General features: G+C 40.2%; 1 protein-coding gene and 1 pseudogene across 2 annotated transcripts in view; both read right to left on the bottom strand.

The window, feature by feature from the left end:
- HSD17B12 (hydroxysteroid 17-beta dehydrogenase 12) overlaps nucleotides 1-16,889 on the bottom strand; it is a 169,099-nt gene that overhangs the window by 104,677 nt on the left and 47,533 nt on the right. The gene's annotated exons all lie outside the window — the stretch shown is intronic.
- Nucleotides 10,921-13,477, bottom strand: LOC103877526 (annotated as a pseudogene).

A 16,889-nucleotide genomic window follows, 5' to 3' on the forward strand; every position in this document is an offset into this window, starting at 1 on the left:
CAGAATGTATCCCCACCACTAAGTGACATATGACTATATATGATTACAGCAATGAATTGATGGCAGTATCATCAGAATTCTCAGATTAAGGGCTCAGAAATCTCTTAATGAGAATATGCTGAAGAATGAAACTATGTAAAGTCACTCAGTACTGTGCATCTAAAAATTTGACTGGAATCTCTTTCAAAAGAATACAGATAACTGTTGCACGTGTGTATCCATGTTTAAAATTGCCAACTCTGGGCTGATCTAAAAACCAGCATACCATAAAACTAAAAACAGTCTTAGAAAGGCCAGAATATGCCAGGTCTAGAGATTCTGAAATCTGCCTCATGTATATTGTCTTCCTTTTTCTGATTCTCCAGTTGTTGGAGTTTGTAATGGATACTGTTAGTGCACCAGGCAGATCCTGCCTTCTGGCACAGAGGTACTCAACCAATCCTTTCTTGCCAGGAGTGTTAACTGCTGCCAGTAACTGCTCTCAGCCAAAGGGGGGCTGCCTTGCTCCCCTGGGCAGTATATGTCCCTTGGTGAGGCCACACTCAGGGACAAAGGTTGGGCTCCCTTACCTCACTTAGGCATCTCTCTAGAGCCATCCTACATTCAGGGCCAATGGTATCAGCTACAACCTTTGCTACAACTGCATCACAGTTCGACTTCTCCCTCTGCTCAATTCTGCTTCTTTTGCTTCCTCACGGGTGCTATGCCTGAGAACATTCCTGAATACACCTCACATTCACGTGAACCAATATTGATACAATTAATGAAAGTCCATATCTTATTCAGATTTACTTACTTGTTACTGAATGTCCTTTTTCTGATCTAGGATCCCATCCAGAATATCATACCACATTTAGTCATCATGTCTCCTTATATGACAGTTTAAAAGATAACATTTTTAAATTGTGTATATCTTTTTATAAAAAGTCTATTTTCTAACCACACGCATAATAGCTTAACTGGGTATAGAATTCTAAGCAGGAAATCATTTTTAACAAAAAAATTTTTGACAACTCTCCGTTGTCTTCTAACACAAGTATCATTTTAAAATGTTTCACCATTCTTATTTCCCACCATTTCTAAGTAACCTGCTTTTTTTGTCACTGGGGCTTTTACAATTATTACTTAGTCTATAGGACTGCATCATGAAAACGTACCCAAATGAGTGGGTGTTTTTCCACTCACTGGTGCTAGGCATTGGTGGGTCTTAAAATTCATGATCTTCAGTTCTGAAAAGTTTCTTATGTTAATTGTTTGATAATATCTGCCTCACATTTTTCTCTTCCTAGAATCCCTATAAATCAGAATTTGGACTTAATAGCTTCTCTATTAATCTTACTTTTCCTTTTGCTCTACTTTCCTGTAAATTTCTTCAACTTTATCTCCAAACCATCTATATACTTTTTAAATGTAGGTTGTCAATTTTTCTGCTTTGAAGAATCTTCCATATTCTGACTGCTCTTTTGCACACTCTCACTCTCTTTCTCGCTTTTAACAGCATCTTGTTCTTATTATAGATCCATTATCTAATCTCTGAGGATATTAATTACAGTTTGTTTACACATTTACATTTTCTTCTACTCTTTATATTTTGTTCCTCTAAGTTCCTTCTTGATTGTTTTGGTCATTCTCATTTTGGCTGCATTAAAATATTGATTAGAGTTCATAGGTGAGGTGATTACACCGTGGCCCTCAATACAACTCAATCAATGGGCCAATCAGCTTTTTCGTTGGGGAATCCACAAAAGTCAGTATGTGTCTCTTCTCTGGGGGCCCTTCAGTGTCTCTTAAAAAGCATTCCCTAATTTCCAGTCTTCTGGCTGCTGGGCAGTTATTAGTTTGTAGGTGTTTTACTTATCCTCTGTTCTCAGTCAGGTGTCTCATCTTAGGGCTTCTGCTGCTTAATTTCCCTGAGTTTCAAGCACATCTGCCCCACGCCTGTCTTTTGAGGTACCTGATACTTCCAATTCCTGTGCTGTTCTGGGATCCAAGGGACAAACCTGCTTGTTTCCCAATGGTGGCCCCACTATGAGGACTCAGGTGTCTGCTCTGGAAGTCAGTTACCACTCCACCACCTTTAATAGCTGTGACTGGGGGTGAGGGATGACAAAAGTTCCCTAGTTGCATCAAAATGGAGCTTTCCATTTCTTATTCTTCTAACTTTTAGAGAACATTTCCAAGAGAAGAAAGGCCAAAAGTATTGCTACTTCATCATTTTAAAACTAGAAGCACCCAAGGTTCCTCTTAAGCATATTATACCAAAGTACACTAACTTTAGTTGAGAATGATGCTAAACACACTTAGAAAGATTTATGCCCAGCAAGAACATTTTTTCCTACCTCCTGTTAGCAACTATCAAATTTAAATGAAACTAAAAGCCTTCAGAAACTATTATGTGTATGACTATCAAGAATACAATGGTTCACATTCGATATTAGATATTCTATAAATTACCCACTTCATGGTTAGGACTTTAAATATAAGCAGAAACAATATGATTACATTGTACAAATATTAAAAATATAACCTCTGATATTTCAGATAAAAATATCATTTTTCCATTTTCTCATACTTCTCAAAACCAAATCCAACATTGCCCAGTTACATGTAAGTCAAATATTACCTCACAAGTAAATATTTTTTCTGAGAAAACAGAAAACTGCAAAAATTATTTATGGGCACACACACACAAAAAAGCAAAACTGGAAATCCAGGGCCTCTCTTAGGCATCTCTATAGCACCACTGTAGTTCTACAATAATTAGTGTTATATACAGTGGTCAGGTAATGGGAGACCAAGTGTCATTTCCCCAGCAAAGGAAATGACAAAGCCTGTAGATCTACAAGTTGCATGATGGGTAATGTATTATATTTGCAATAACGTAGAAACATACCCAAGTTTAAGCCAATTATGAAAGAACAACTCTTACTCAACAAACATGGAAAAAATTCAAATTTGTTTAAGACAGTGGGAACAAGGATTGTCCTGCTTTTGGTTTTAAAGGTATTTTCATGGGGCACAGTGGCTTATCCCAAAACTTTGGGATGCTGAGGTGGGAGGAATGCTTGAGCCCAGGAGTTCAAGACCAGCCTGGGCAACACAGTGAGACCCCGTTTCTGCAAAAAAAAAACTCAAGAAAATTAGCCAGTATGGTGGCACACACCTACAGTCCCAGCTACTTGGGAAGCTGAGGCAGGAGGATCCTCTGAGCCTAGGAAGTTGAGGATGAAGTGAGTTATGACTGTGGCACTGTACTCCAACCTCAGTGACAGAGTGAGACCCTGTCTCAATTAAAAAAAAAAAAAAAAAAGATATTTCCTTTGCCTTAAAGCTATATATCTTCCAACAGTAGTAGCAGAGATAGCAGCTGTAGTTGGATAGAAAATCCCTCAGTTGCTGGGCACGGTGGCTCACACCTGTAATCCCAGTACTTTGGGAGGCCCAGGCGGGCGGATCACGAGGTCAGGAGATCGAGACCATCCTGGCTAACAAGGTGAAACCCCATCTCTACTAAAAATACAAAAAGTTAGCCAGGCTTGGTGGCGGGCGCCAGTAGTCCCAGCCGCTCGGGAGGCTGAGGCAGGAGAATGGAGTGAACCCAGGAGGCGGAAGTTGCAGTGAGCCGAGGTCGCGCCACTGCACTACAGCCTGGGCAACACAGCGAGACTCTGTCTCAAAAAAAAAGAAAATTCCTCAGTTACGTTCACTAATTTTTTATTTTTATAAAATAATAGTGTGATTTTCACTATTTTAAAATTAAACTATATTATCTGGGGAGTCAATTCATCATCATAAATTTTAGAAAGGTAAACCAAAGCATAACATCTCAAATCAAAAGTCTATTGATAGTTGCTTCTGGGGGATTAGGGAAAGATGGGAAAGAGATTACTTCTTATCATTATTTTAACTCTTTGCATTTTTTTAACCATGTACATGTACTGCATTTTTTTTTTAAGTCCTTTGCTACTATGAATAGAAAAATGGTGTAAACTGAGCCAGCAAACTCATCTACTCCAATTTCCCAAAATCAGGGTAGTATTGCTTAAATCAGTGTTTCTCAAGGCCACTTAAGTTTTCTTAAAACTGATTTTTTTTCTTAAAATTTAATAGAAAACTTGATTACTTAATTACTGTTTAATTACTACTTTTAAAGGACCATCAGTTTCAATTAACATAGACTATTAGTATAAAAAACATATGAATGTCAAAATTGAAAAATATTAATCAATGTGGTACCTAAGATCATCTCTTGGTTGATCTTTGGGAAACACTGATCTAAACACTCCCACCCTTATAATACCAATTTTCAGTGAAAACCAAATAAAACAAAGACCAGTTCTAAGTCATCCAAATCAGAAGTACTGCTTGTTTTTTTGTGGTTTCTTAAAATGAAAAAACTAAGCATTCACAGCAACACTGAAATGATAAGATACAATATGCAAAAACTATCCTGGGGATGCCATCCTTCATGTGTTAATTGCACATCTGGACCAGATCCTGCTGGTTGCCTTCCTTAATACCCATTCTACCCTTCTTCCTTTGCAGGAGAATACTGATTTTTAACCCAGCATATTGTGGCCTGGAATAAAGACTTATATTCCAACCTCCCTACCAGCTAGCAGTGGCCATATGATTAATTTCAGGGAACAACATGAAATAAGGTTGTGAAGGACTTTGAAAAAGGTTGCTTAATGGAAGCTGACTTGGCAGAGAGAGGCCCCTTTTGCCCTTCATCTAGCCAGTTCTGAAGTGATGGCTGTAGCTGCAGCAGTCTCTTGAACCATGAAGTAATCTTAGGGTTGAAGCCATGGGCTAAGATAATGGAACAGAATCATAGGAATCAAGGTCCCTGATAACACTACTGAATTACCACGCCATTTTAAAATCCCAATCATTTCTTCTTTTACTGTTTATCGTAAGGAATCAAACATATACAAAAGTTCCAGTCTTTAAAGTGGGTGAAAAATAAATTTCTGTCTTATTAAAGTAACTATGATAGGCCCAGAAAAGCAAGTGTAAACTGTCAATAAAATAAATTATGAAAACAAAATAATATTCACATCATTATAAGAATATTTGCTCAAGGCATGTCACTGATATCATCCAGTTAATTCTCACAACTACTACCCCAATCTACGCTATCGTCCCAAACACAAGGACTTGTGCGAGGAATCTTTCATCCCTCCTCACTCAATTCATGCTATGCACAGTTAAAAATTATCTTTCTCAAACACCATTTTTTCCCTGCCAAGAAGTTACATTTCCCTTTTGCCAACTATATAAAAACTGAAACACAAATTCATTCACTTCTTCCCATTGCTACCACCAAGAGCTACCATCATTCATCTCCTATAAGAACTACTGTTAACAGCCAGCATTCACCTGGTCCCATTCTTACTCCTCTCCAATTCATTCTCTATATTGTAGCCAAAACAATCACTCCAAAGTGCAAATCTGAACTTCACTTCCCTGCCTAAAACCTGACACTGGCTTCCCACTTCCCTCATTCTTTATAAGGTCTTCCATGAGCTGACCTTACTCCTACCACTTTCCTCCTTCCACTCAAGTATTCCCCAGTTGTGCTGAAATTTTTCCAGTTCCTCCAAGGTAACATGCTTTCTCTTCACAAATGTTCCCTACACCTCCAACGTACCCTCTGCTATGGTTTTAATGTGTCCCTTCCATGAGTCAGGTGTTGAAACTTAAGGGCCAATGTGACAGTGGTAAGAAGTGGAGACATTAAGAGGTGATTAGGCCATGAGATCTCCTCCCTAATGAGTGGAATTAAGCCCCTTACGAAAGAATCTTCATGAACTGTTCCTTCAGCCAACTCGCCTTTCTGCCTTTTGCCCTGTGAGGACACAGCATTCCAAGGATGCAGCAACAAGGTGCCATCCTGGAAGCACACAGTATCCCTCTCCAGACAACTGAACCTGCAGGCACCTTGATCTTGGACTTCCTGGCACACAAAACCGTGAGAAAATACATTTCTGTTCTTTATGTATTTTATTATAGCAGCACAATGAACTGAAACACACTTCTAGCTGTGTTTCCCGCCCATTCTTGAGGTTTTCCAATTAAACCACCCAATTAAACCATTAAGCCTTCCTTGACCTGTAGACTAACTTAGAACCTCATACAGAAATCTCTACCCCATAGTACTCTGCACTCTCCCTTTGTGAAAGCTGATCATGCCAGTTGGGTCATTCTTGTCATACCTGACTGAAACAGAGATAAGAATCCAGGGGGAAAAGTCCTTAGGGTACAAAACATTGCTCCAAGAATGTAATTCTCTGCCAGCCTGACTGCTGAACCTGCTGGTTGTAACCTGACAGCAGTTTTATCTATGCTTGCTGCAACTCTAGAACTAATTTTGTCCACAGCAGTTGCTCACCAATCAGGACTTGCCACTTCCCCAAACCCTTACCCAAAGCCAGTGAACTTTCTCAAAGAGCAATAGGTAACATTCTCCTTTTTATAAAACCTCTAGTTTTCTCTTTTTGCTTTGGAGAAAGTGCTTTTGGTTCATGCTGGAGACTCTCTGCTTTGCAAACTGATATTGCCAATAAAACTCTCTTTCCTACTATCTAGCCATCCTGGTGGTCCTTTGGACAACATCGTCATGACATTCATCACACAAGATTCCGTAAGAGCAGAGTCTGCCTGGGTCATCACAGTCTAACTGCTAGCACAGAACCTGGCAAAAAGCAGGTGATTAATGAGGTTTTACTGTATGAATGGATGAGTGAATGAATGAAGGGAGATTATAAAAGGAAAACTAACCTTTTATGACCCTACCCACTGCTTTTTCCCCACCTTATTTAGAAATAATTACACAACCCCTACACTCTTCAGCCTCCTCTCAATGTCAAGAATCAATTATATAAAAGTGAGATTTTCAAGAAATTCACATTTCTTGAAATTTTAAATTAAATTTTCAAGAAATTTAACATAAATGTTATGATAAATCTGTAGATTTGCACTTTCACAGAATTCTGAGGCTGTCCTTGAAAAGCAGAGATTTTCGGGGAACACCACACACTGGGGCCTGTTGGAGGGGGAGAGGGTGGGGGAGGGAGAGTATCAGGAAGAATAGCTAATGGACACTGGGCTTAATACCTAGGTGACAGGATGACCTGTGCAGCAAACCTCCATGGCACACGTTTACCTATGTAACAAACCTGCACATCCTGCCCATGGACCCCTGAACTTAAAAGTCGAAGAAAAAAACAAGAGAAAAGTGATGATTTTCAGTGCTAGAGAGAACTACTTTACTCATAATGTGCCAGTGAAACATGCGAAAACATGTTAAATTACCAAAGTAGTGACAGTTCATTTTTTTTTTTTTTTTGAGATAGAGTCTGGCTGTGTTACCCAGGCAATCTCTGCCCACTGGAAGCTCCGCCTCCCAGGTTCACGCCATTCTCCCGCTTCAGCCTCCCGACTAGCTGGGACTACAGGCGCCCGCCACCACGCCTGGTTAATTTTTTGAATTTTTAGTAGAGACAGGGTTTCACCATGTTAGTCAGGATGGTCTTGATCTCCTGACCTCATGATCCGCTCGCCTCGGCCTCCCAAAGTGCTGGGATTACAGGCGTGAGCCATCGCGCCTGGCCTGACAGTTCATATTCTTGTCTCTAAGATTTGCTTCTTCATTTAACACTGGTGTCCTCAGATTCCATTTTGCTATGAAATACGTGGATAAGTTAGGGTAGTTTTTAACAATACACAGAAAAAAGCTATATGGTATCACCCAGAACCATGTGGGTTGGGACAGTACAGATGACGGTCACGGGTGGCACTATAAGGTAGAGGAAGAAAAGAAGGAAAGGAGAAAAAGGAAGATTTTTTAAAAAAAGGCTTATGTCTTCATATACAAATATAACACCAGAACCCAAATTTACAAGCCTTTGAGAAGATGGAAACCGACAACTATAAAGAATAGACCAACTTGGCATCCAGAAGCGTCTAGCTTGCTACAGATTATATAAAATACTGGCAACTGACCAGGGCTCCACTTCCAGATTTTATACAGTCAACAAAAATACTTTAGTTTGTGTAGGTTAAAAATATTCTACTCTTTTTGTCCTCAACTTGCTAGGAACATATATTTTTAGTAAGAACCCAATCAACCTTATCAAAATCAAACATCAAAAATAGACTAGAGCAACACTGGAAGCAAACTCACTATTTTTAGCTCTTCTGCCTATTCCCTGCCACTACCCACAAAATTCTGACTGTAAAGTCCATGCCTAAGAGCTTAGTTATTCCAAGCAGTTTCCTTCTTGTGACCCCCTTTTCCCCCCCGAAAACCTGAATGCAGAAAACACTCGATTGATTAAAGATTAATACTGCCGCAATCCATGACAGCTGCCTTTCCTCTGAGGGTTTTGGGAGGAGGGTGTAGGAATAGAAAATGATAGAGAGCTTGCATCAGTATTCCTCTTGGGAATCTATTACATGGAAAGAAAATTGCTATTTCAATCCCCTTTTGTTGCTAAAAATAGCAGTCTCAATTGATTCAGGCAAACAGTGTAGGGGCTTAGCAGTGCTGAATTTAGAAACCACAGAAGTCCCTGAGAGCAAATGCTAACGTAGTCTTAACACACGCCAGCTCATATTTGACAAAGAACAAAGAAGAGAAGCATGCAGGGTGCAAGTTAATAAAACAGCAGCAACTTCCTCCATTTTTATTAAAGACAAACAGTGAAAGTGATGCAATATAAGACCACTCTAACTTGTTCTCCTCATCATATTATAAAAATAATTTTACAGAAAAAATATTAGTTTATGCATACACCCAGATATTGTGGGCATTTTCCAAAACCCCATGGTATGAGGAAGCACACGTCTTTCTTCAAGAACAGTAGATTGCTATAGAAAGAAAATGCCCAGTTTACAAATGTCCTGTCCCAATATAGAGTCCCCTTTTTCCCACTCAGTCCTTTCAGGTTCCCCACTAAGCAGCCCTCTCTTTGACTCTTTACTCCCCTTATTTTGACCCAACCAGACACTGGAGACTATTCTGCTTGCCACTTAAAAAACTGGCAAACCCAAACAACAATAACAAAAATTCAAAGCATCTATAGGTCCAGAACAGAAAAACAAACAAACCAACAAACCAACAAACAAACAAACAAAACTGTGAAAAGCAAGACTTGCTTAAGACAGTTGCTCCCCTGGGCCAACTTCCAGGCAAGGAATTCTTTCTAGTGGCACCATAACCCCAAAATGGCTTCTGCCTGATTTTTTCACTTTATTTGGTTAACTAAAACCCCTTGCAAATAATGATTCATTTTGGTTAATGCCACATCCTCTTTAAAAATGCAAACGCATGTATAAGAATTAAAAGGTGATCAATCTTTATGCCTCAGTGTGATCTAACTGATTCAAACTACTTTGTGGCTTCCTTTGGGAATACCCAAAATGTGGGAGTAACATTTGAATCACAGGGCCTGGTAAGTCACCACAATGGAAAGGCTTTTGCTATTTTAGTGCAAATACAATATGAGAAGTGGTGAAGAACATGGACACTAAAATCAAACCAGCAAGGTTCAAGTGTAGATTCAAATCCCAACTCTGCCACCTCTATTTAACTTCTGTGGCTAGTTAATTTATAGCAATAGTTAACCACTATTGTCTTGGTTTCTTCATTTGTAAAGTGAATACAATATTATCTGTCCCATAGAGTCATTGTAAAGATTCGATTAGGCTGGGCATGGTGGCTCACGCCTGTAATCCCAGCACTTTGGGAGGCCGAGATGGGCAGATTACGAGGTCAGGAGATTGAGACCATCCTGGCTAACACGGTGAAACCCTGTCTCTGCTAAAAATGCAAAAAAATTAGCCAGGCATGGTGGTAGGTGCCTGTAGTCCCAGCTACTCGGGAGGCTGAGGCAGGAGAATGGTGTGAACCCGGAGCTTGCAGTAAGCCAAGATTGTGCCACTGCACTCCAGCCTGGGTGACAGAGTGAGGCTCCATCTCAAAAAAAAAAAAAAAAAGATTCAATTAAATGTTAATAGTAGCACCCACCATACTGGACTCCTTGCAAATTAAATGGAACAATGTATGTAATGTATTTAGCATGAGACCTGGCACATAAGAAATTCTCAATAAATGTTAGCAATTAGACAAGGTGTGCTAGAAAGTAGAGGGGATACAGAAGGCAGAGAAAAAGCTAACTAAGGTCAGCTATGAAACTACAGCAACAAAAGAAAAAGTAGGGAAAACAGACTTCGTCAAAACTAAAATTTTTTTGTACATCAAAAGATATTATAAGAGAATGAAAAGACAACTGATATGGTTTGGCTCTGTGTCCCCACCCAAACTCATCTCCAATTGTAATCCCCATATGTTAGGGGAGAGTCCTGGTAGTAGGTGACTGGATCATGGGGCAGTTCCCTCATGCTGTTCTCATGATAGTGAGTTATCAGGAGGTCTGATGGTTTAAAAGCATGTGGCAGTTCCCTCCTCGATCTCTCTCCTGCCGCCATGTAAGACATGCCTTGCTTCCCCTTCGCCTTCCACCATGATTATAAGTTTCCCGAGCCGTCCCCAGCCATGCAGAACTGTGAGTCAATTAAACCTCCTTTCTTTATAAACGACCCAGTTTCAGGTAGTTCTTTACAGCAGTGTGAAAACAGACTAATGCAACAACCCACACATAGAATGAGAGAAAACATTTGCAAATCATCTATATAATAAAGGTTTAGTATACAGAATATATAAAGAATTTGTACACCTCAGTAACAAAAAGACGACCCAATTTTAAAATTGGGCAAAGGACTTGAATAGACATTTATCCAAAGAGGATATACAAATGGCCAACAGGCATAAGAAAAAAGCTCGACATTATTAGGGAAATGCAAATCAAAACTACAGTGACACACTAGGTTGACCGTAATTTTTTAAAATGTAAATTAAGTGTTGGTGAGGATGTGGGGAAATTAAAGCCCTTGTACATTGCTAGTAGAAATGTAAAATGGTGCAGCCACTGAGGGAAACAGGTTGGGAGTTCCTCAAAAAGATCAACAGAATTACCAAATGACCTGGCAATTCCACTCCTAGGTATATAGCCCCCTAAACTGAAAACCTGTATTCAAAGAGAAACTTGTATATGAATGTTCCTAACAGCACCACTGCCAATAGCCAAAAGGTAGAAACAACTCAAATGTCCAACAAATGATGGCTGAATAAACAAAGTGTAGTATATCTATATAATGGAATATTATTCAGCCACAAAAAGGGATTAAGTACTGATACATGCTACAATGTGGATGAACCTTATATATAAACATCATGCTAAATGAAAGAAGCCAGACACAAAAGGTCATCACCGTATTCTATTTACATGAAACATCGAGAATAAATAGGTAAGTCCATAGAGAAAGAAAGCAGATTAGCGATTGCCAGGGAAAGTGCAAGGCAGGATAGAGAGTGCTTAGTGGATATGGTGTTTCTTTTTGGGGTGATAGAAATGCCTTGAAACTAGATAGAGGTGAAAGTTGCACAATAGTGTGAATGTACTAAAGCCCCCTGAATCGTACACTGCAAAGTGGCTAATGGTTAATTTTATGTAATGAGAATTTTACTTGAATTTCTGAAGTGATTTTACCTTTATTTCCTTCACTTTAAGTCAATCATGAAATTTCACAGTGATTTCTAGGGTGGGGGCAGAAGGAGGGCAGTGTTAAGAATCATCGGAGCTGTGGCCCAGTTGGCCCGTGGAGATGCAGGCAAGGTGGGCCCTCACTGGGGCAGCTGGAGGGGCATGGACTGCCCTGCTGGCAGGTAGGTGATGTTCCGAGAGCGAGAGCTGGTACACGATGTCCTCCACAGCTTCCAGCTCACACAGCTCAATCAGGCTGTCCCCTGTGGTGGCCAGTGAGTTGGTGATCAGCTCGGCTGCCTTGGAGTCGCCCTCAGCAGACATGATGGCCGCCTTTTTCTGCTGCTCAGACTTTTCCACCACATATCTGGCCCTCTCTGCTTCCTGCTGAGCCACCTTTTTGGCTTCCATGGCTTCTGTGAACTCCTTCCTCAAAGTCAGATGTGTCAAGAACACATAGTCCAGGATGAACCCAAAGGTGGCTGCTCGCTCCATAAGGTCACTCACCTGCCTGGAGACCAGCTCTCTCTGGGTGATTAGTTCTCCAGCATCAAAGTGTGCCACCACTGACTTGAGGATATTGGTAGTGATGGGCAGCAGCACACGCTCGTCATAGTCCTCTCCGATGCTAGTGAAGATGTGAGGAAGCTGGCTAGCGACAGGCCGGAAGAGGATGCGCAGTGTGATGTTGACAATCTGTAAATCTTTGCTACCAGTGATGACTGGCGCATTACATGGTCGAGAATGACAAAGATAATTGGTTTCCGTACCCATGGGATGAGAAAGTGAGTCCCTTCCCCTACCACAATGTCCTGTACTCCATGGAATTGGTCAAAGATGACAGCTCTGTGCCCAGCATCCACATTATATAAGGCAGAGTTTACCACACCTCCTGCAATGGCTAAGGCCAGGCCAAACTTGCCAATGGACTCAAACACTTTGGCAGCGATGTTTTCTTCTGCTGGGCCCTCTCACACCTGCTTCCACTCTGACCTCCATGTGAATTCCCCCTAAACCTCTTTTTAAAAGTTACTAAAGATTAGCTTTTTATCAAAGGCTAGAAAAGGAAAGGAACAGAAATTGCTGTTTTGCTTGGTGTATCATTCCTTGAATTTGGGAAGTAAAACTAATCAATATATCACTCAATTTACACTACAGAATACAGAGAAACCTAAGTTTTGGCTGCTTCTATGGGTAGAACAGCCTTTTAAAATTTAAATCTAAATGTATCAAGTGCCTAACAGGTGCCAAACACAGTAGCAGATACTTTACAATGTCTGTTTTAATGGTCCCAACACTCTATGAGGTACAATCAGTAGTTGCCCAAACAACCCTAGGAGGGTGGTAGATAATAAGACCTGATTAAAGCATCTAATTTAACAGATGAAGTGACAATCTCAGAGAGGTTAAATGACTTGTCACTCATCACATCATAATCTGATCACCACAACATAAACCCAACGACACAATACAATATTTCTTTATAAACTAGGAACTACCTATAACAGACACATTTAGCAATAATGCACTGTGCGTACACAAATACTCCAAAGAGTGGATTCCGTATTAATCTGATAATGCTGAATCCAACTTTATTTTTCATTATCTTTAACCAACATTTTAATTTCAAACGGTCCACCTGGTATTTCCCAAATATAACATGCCAGGGAATCAGTTTCATATTGTACTCAAGTCACTCTTCACCACTGAGAATGACATTTTTCTTTATTCCCCATTCCCATCAGCCACTTTTTAAATAACCTGAGGCTAGGCATTGTGGCTTACATCTGTAATCCCAGCACTTTGAGAGGCCAAGGCAAGAGGATTGCCTGAGCCAGGAGGTTGAGGTTGCAGTGAACTATGATCATGTCATTGCACTCCAGCCTGGGCAACTGAGACTGCCAATTAATTAATTAATAACTTGAACTTCAACTGAGTGCAGTGGCTCACATCTATAATCCCAAGCACTCTGAGAGGCCAACGCAGAAGGATCACTTGAGACCAGGAGTTCAAGACCAGCCTGGGCAACAGCAAGACCCTGTCTCTACAAAAAATAAAAAAGGTTAGCTAAGCATGCTGGCATATGCCTATGGTCCCAGCTATTCTAGAGGCCGAGGAAGGAGGATTCCTTGGGCCTAAGAGTTAAGAGGTAGCAGTGAGTTATGACGAGACCACACAGCACTTCATCCTAGATGACAGAGGCCCTGTCTCTAAAAAAAAAAAGATCCACCACTGACTGCAACCAACAGCCTGACTGCTGCCCCCTCATTTTGCAGTTTCAATGAAACAACTAACCAGCAGCATTTCTTCCTGATAAGAGATCACCAACCAGGGAGTGTGTATAGTCCATTCTCACGCTGCTGATAAAGACATACCCAAGACTGGGTAATTTATAAAGGAAAGAGATTTCATTGACTCACAGTTCAGCATGGCTGGGGAGGCCTCAGGAAACTTATAACCATGGCAGAAGGGGAAGCAAACACATCCTTCTTTCACATGGTGGCAGCAAGAAGAAGTACAGAGCAAGGGCAGAGGAGAGCCCCTCATAAAACCATCAGATCTCATGACAACTCACTATCAGGAGAACAGCATGGAGGTAACTGCCCCCATGATTCAATTACCTCCCACCAGGTCCCTCCCACCCCATAAGGGGATTATGGGAACTACAATTAAAGATGAGATTTAGGTAGGGGGGACACAGCCAAACCATACAGAGTGGTTCTAGCCAGTCTGCAGAGGAAGCACAGTAAACGTTTTCATGTGCTCTGCTTCATCTTTTGATGTCAGAAGACCAAAAACTCCACCCTGAGATCATGCTAATGCTGCCATTCTTTGGACATGGGTTCCATGCCATGGAAAGGTCTGAAGCTCAATTGCACATTTTCTCCTTCCTTGAATATTCATGATGCCTCCTAGAGCTTACTGAACATACGTATTTGGCCACTCTGCCCAGCATAAATTCCTGTTCCCTTTGCCCCTCCCTGGAAGTGTCTGTTTCCGACTTCTGGTGGGAGGCTTTACTTCCCAGCCTGTCAGGATGACCACCCTGCAGGCTGCAACCACTTATGAGAAATAAAGCTCTCCTTTCCAAATTTATGACCCTTTTCATTCTTCAGCTGACATGATTACATTAAAGATCTCCTTAGCTTATAAACAGTATGCAAACACACCAGTAGGACAATAGCGTCTACTACACAAGTGCCTTTGAAATACTGTATATAATTCAGGTTTAATAAAAGTGAAAGAGGTATAATGAGATCTACCTGGTAATTTCACTAGTTAACTTATCTTCAGTGGTCCACATTCATATCCACCAGGATAGATAAACATAAGGGAAGGTCTAGTGTAGATTATTTGATTTATTTCAACCTAATTCATCCAGTTTAAGATTTTAGGCTGGGCGCGGTGGGTCACACCTGTAATCCCAGCACTTTGGGAGGCTGAGGCGGGCAGATCACCTGAGGTCAGGAGTTCAAGACCAGCCTGGCCAACATGGCGAAACCCTGTCTCAACTAAAAATACAAAAATCAGCTGGGCGGGGTGGTGCGCACCTGTAATCTCAGCTACTTGGGAGGCTGAGGCAGGAGAATTGCTTGAACCCAGGAGGCAGAGGTTGCAGTGAGCCAAGATCACACCACTGTACTCCAGCCTGGGTGACAGAGCAAGACTCTGTCTCAAAAAAAAAAAAACAAAAAAAAATGATTTTAATAATATTCTTCATATAAGAAGTGGGTAAATTCTCCAAAAACAGAGACCCTGGATTTTATTCACTCTGTCTCACCTCACTAAGAGATTTAGAAATGAGATTTAGAAAGCTATTCTCCTTTTAAGCCATCATGCTTATCACAGTAACACTATAATAAAGTTTGGGCCAGAGTCTCCTGGTGAATAATTACCTCTTCTTTAAGGATTAAATATATCTTAAAGGCACGTGTTTAAACATACTAATGCTGAGGCCCAGCACACTCCTAGGTACTTTACAACTAGGAGAAATCAAGTCAATTTACTTGTCATGCCTGACTCAGGCCTGGTCAAGAACTTCAAAACAGTCTTACCAAAAGATAGTTTAATAAACAATTTATTCATCTTGAAGACTGAAATAAATAATGGTAGCATCAACAACAAATGTGAGAAAAGAAAGGCAGAACGCTCATCTATTCTCAACTAATTTTTTTTTCTCATCCCTGAGAAGTCAAAACCATGGAAGCTCAACACAATTCCTTCTTGTTATACAACATCCAGCTGGATCCTCTTTCTACTTTTTGGTAAACCCCCAGACTGCCAATACAATGATGTTAAACAACTTAATGACTAATAGACTTTTCAAAACGAACACTCAGTGAAATTCACTTCCAACTAAATCTTTTTAAAGGGGTTTCATATAATCCAACACAATTTTTCTCAGTTACAGAGATTATACGCTACATAAAATAGTGGTGGATTGACCAATAGTCAGAAAATCTATTTTCTGGTCCTGGTTCTGCTAGTTAAATCAACCTGGACAAGTGGTTGATATTTCTGAGCCTTAGTTTCAGCATCTTTACAATGTAGTTGCAAACTAAATGAATACCCAAGACCCTATGAGTCCACGACTACGATGAATATAAAATCACAGTAATGACTTCTCTCATCTTTAATTTCTTAAAAAAAAAAAACAAAAACCCACACATCCACAAGTTTTAGGAACAGTATAAGTCAAGTTAGAGCTGTGATTTAAAATAATAAGCCTACAGTTGGCTCATCTTCAAAAATTTAAAATAGAAAGTACATGAATAACTGAATTAAAAGAAAAACACTTTTTATTATTTTTACCTTCTCTCCCACAGACTTTTAACAAGAAAAGAAGAAACCTTGAGGCTAGTTTCTATGACTTTTATTTCTTCTGTGAACCCATAGGTGGAAGTGCTAAAGACTGGTGAAATAACTTTCTGTTTATCATTTGAAGTTTGTTTTATTCAACTTCTTAGCTAAGCTACCCTTTCAGATGCAGCGGATGGGCAGCAGGTACAGCTGACTGTGAGCTTCACGGAATCAAAGAAAGCATACTTTCCTCCCTTCAAGAAGCTACCTCTCATAAGTAGAACTTTTAATAAAAGTCTGATTTAAATGTCCTCTTATGTACTTTTCAGTGATTTCATTTATTTACTTACATGGCTTTTTATTCTACCAACGCATCATAGAAATTTCCTGGTCTCCAGCAAAAGTTTAAATGTAAATAATTTAACAAAGTTTCACTGTCTGGACTAGAGCTCAAAGAGAGAAAAAACAACTTCTCTGATG

Source organism: Papio anubis, chromosome 12, assembly GCF_008728515.1.
Source record: "Papio anubis isolate 15944 chromosome 12, Panubis1.0, whole genome shotgun sequence".
Lineage (NCBI taxonomy): Eukaryota > Metazoa > Chordata > Mammalia > Primates > Cercopithecidae > Papio > Papio anubis.